Source organism: Melanostigma gelatinosum, assembly GCF_949748355.1.
Source record: "Melanostigma gelatinosum genome assembly, chromosome: 1".
In the NCBI taxonomy this organism is placed as follows: domain Eukaryota; kingdom Metazoa; phylum Chordata; class Actinopteri; order Perciformes; family Zoarcidae; genus Melanostigma; species Melanostigma gelatinosum.
In genome coordinates, this window is record NC_136634.1 from 9,245,480 (window position 1) to 9,249,309 (window position 3,830).

Below are 3,830 nucleotides of genomic sequence, written 5' to 3' on the forward strand. Positions count from 1 at the left end.
GATACAGTAGATATCCTGTTATTGTTATAACCTACACACCTAGAACTTAACTCCCAGGTGCATATTATATATGCCAATGAATTAAATAACTTTCTTATGTTAAGCAAGCCTTAATATTGATTTGACAGATCGAATTAAAAAAAACACAAGTGGTTTGATTGATTGGGCATCCTTTGAAACAAAGGACTGGACAAGGACAAGATGGTTAATCCCTCATCGCTTGTGTGTGTGTGTGTGTGTGTGTGTGTGTGTGTGTTTAGTGCATGATCAGGAAAAACAGCTATTTATTTTCAAATGATAGCGTTCTGTAAAATATGCTGTGAAGATGAAGATTAGAGGCCCTTAAAGTGGAATATATTTCACTTTGATGTGTTTTTTTGAATGCGAAAAATCCATTTGGATATCACTTTTAACTAGCGCAAACATAAAGTCTTTACAGGGAAAGCTGAGGCAGGCTACTTAAGTAGTAATGACATGCTGCATAAAGCCATTTAAAATGCAGAGGATAGAACTAAAATCCACAGTCACGATGCTCAATACTCCTTCCCATGGGGTATACAGATTTAATCAATATACAGTAGAATGTAAATTGTGCACTGCACCAAACTCCACTCTTAAGACTCCATTGCATGCACTTTAGTTTTTGTGCTGGCTTCTCTAGAAGTATGGCTAATTCTCTGCAGCACCTTCTGTTGTGCATTTTATCACTTTGAGATCGTGTGACTGTTCTTGTCACCTCTACCTCTGGCACTAATGAGTGCAGGAGAAGATACGGGCTGAATGTAACGCTGGAGGAGCACAGAGGTCCTGCAATGTTGCTGACGTAAGGAGACTTGCCGCAGATTCCATTGGAGGATTTGAAGGAGGGGGGGGGGGCATCTTGAATGGTAGAATGCGAGTTGGACAAGGTCAGAATAATTAGATAAACAAGGGCAGTCATTTATACCCTGTGGGAAAACAAAATATGGTGAACAGTCGTTGTAAATATAGAAACAAAAAGAAACTGCTCAGAATACAATGATTGTTTCCGTGATCTGCCCCTCTACAGCTTTGTTGAGTGTCTATTGATAGTGATTACATGCAAACCTTTGGCAGTATATCAGGATAGTATACTCAATGAGCATGGATGACAGTTAGATGCCGGCATCAGTTATCATCATGCATTACGGTATTTAGCTAAAGTATTGCAGCAGAAGTGTAATCAAGCTATCTAAGCCCTCTGGAAATGCATGCATGTAAACTTCTTCTGCATGTGTTTGAATTGGCTCTGATGTGAGCGTCTGCTGTTTCATGTATCTCTGTTGAAGCCCTTGAAACACCCTCTGTTAATGCTACGACAGTGTTTGCATCACTGGCTCCAACAGCACAGAGGGAGGTTCACATGCCGTGCAACAGAATTATGCAGCCCCTCTCCCCCATCAGCGCATTTAGGCACACGGACAGGATTCAAACCAGAGTATAACTGCAGGAACAAATCACACGAGTGGAAAAGCAAATTACAAATTCACAGCAGGTTGGCTTTTAGAGTGCACTGTTCCTGACGGTGCGTGAGTCACCTCTCAGCTGCACAGGTCAGGAAAACAGCCTACTAAGCAAAGGTCGGCGTGGCTATCCATGAGCTTTAACGGCTGCAGCTATCAAATGACATGACAGACGTTAAACATAGCACTGCAGCAGAGGAAAACCAATGCATTTTGTCCGATGCGAAAGAATAGATGATAATATGTGGCGGCGTGTTGCCGAGGCGGAAAGATGATACTCAAAATGTTGTGCTTCTCATCTTGTTATCCAGTCTTTGCTTTTACAAATTGGAGTACATCAATGTAATCTCATAAGGGAGTGAGCTGGCGTCTGTACAGAGGCTTGTATTTCTGTGTTGTCCTCTGTCAGTATCACTGACCTCTAACATGAGGAAACAGCACACTGACTTAACAGCCAACCCATTTGTTTGGGACAGAAAGTCATTTCACAAGGTGTCATAATGCCTCACGATTACGTGGCGAAGCGAGGGCCCATAATCTAGCAAGCATGAGGTATCTCGTAAAGTCAGCAGTCAGAAACATCACTGATCAGAAGGTGCTTTATAGAGGAGTGAAGCGTGAGCTCGGTGAGGCAGAGCTGAGGATGTGCAGCAGTAGAATGCAGCTGAACCATGCAGGAGAGAGATTTTGGCTGCAGCCTCCTGATCTCTGTCCAGCTTATTAGCAGCTCATTTTACAGTATGTGATTGTAACACCTGTCCCACAAAAGAAGGCATGTATAATATTTAGATTTTGCATTAGATAATAACATTTGGATAACAATGCAACTGGCTTTGCTCTTTAGTGCACTCAGCTTTTATGTAAGGGCCAACTAAAGCAATTAAACAACATATTTTGCAGTTCTTTGTGAATTGCTTCCTTGCAGTTCAAATTAACAGTTAATATACCGTATTTCAAGAACAATTGGATTGTCATCTGCAAGGAGATACATGTTTGGCAATTTTTGTGTTGCACTAGCTGCAGTGGAATTGCTGCAAGGTAGATATTATATGAAAAGTGGCATTCAGTAATGTTGTTGAGCTACAGGCAGTAACCAAAGGACACTGTGAACATACAGAATGCGATTGACAAAGCACAAATATGGATTTACTGATGCATAACATTCATTAATAAAAATCAGAACCCATACAGGGAGGAAATACATATTTTTCAAGACTCCCAAAATGAACCTATAATCTCCATCTCAATTTTTTTCCCACCAACAGCTGAGAGCTCAGACATATCAGGTGACCTGAAATGACCTCACATCCCCGGCCCTGCTGATCATGTGACAACAGGCCACCGACATCCAAATCCTCTCTGGATCAAACTACAGCATCATGGACAGTTGCAAAGAATCAATCGCCTAAGTATGTTTATCCCAGGAGGGGAGCACTAATGCCAATAAAGATGAACAATTCCAATCAGTTAATGTGGATATGTGTATGACAGAGAGGTCTTCAACAGAAAAATGGTGAGTTAGGAGTTATTTTGCTTTTTAAGACAAGAGATCAGATTGCAGTGCTAGACCATGAAGCTGAATTCCTTGAGGGGAATGAAAGCTTTTAAAGCAGCAAGATCCTGATCCATCCGGTTGTGATTTCAGAGACAGCTGGAAATGGTGACGGCAGATTAATTATCTGTTAATTAATAACCACAAATACTCCGCAGCTTTTCTCACATAAGCCCATAGAGACGTCTCTAAACCCTATCACGTTATCAACCATTGTTTATTCAGGGAACATTGACCAAGCAGTATGCTCTTTCACAGCAATGCCCTGAAACCACACAATGTTATGATAATGTCACAAGATGTGAAAATCTTTTACCACCAAGTGTAATCTCCTCCCCCGCAGTGTGACCCTCGATGTGACCTACCAGTTAAATTATGAATGAGGTGGCTTTATTTTTTATTTTCCATTTACCAGACCTTTAAATTAGTTTTGATTCATAAGTCTATTCATGTCTTTTTCCCAGGAGAGCACCCTTGCTCAGGATGAGAGTAAAGCAATTAGAGGCCTTGGTGGGGATCAGGTGCTCCCTTCGGACCAGACTGAAGGGGCATTGTGGAGGGCAGGTGATGGGGGTAACGGTGACAGGAAAGAAAAAGGGAGAAAAATCACCCAGGGGTAATTTACCGCACTGCGGAAAAGAAGCCAGACAATGGTATAAATCTCCACCTTCTTAATTCAACTGGAAATGCATTTTGATCACAACTACAGGTGGACTCATTGATAAATACAAAAATAAACCCCAATTATTTTTCTTTCAACAGAGGGAACAGGGCAAGGTTGCGCCCCGTGTAATACA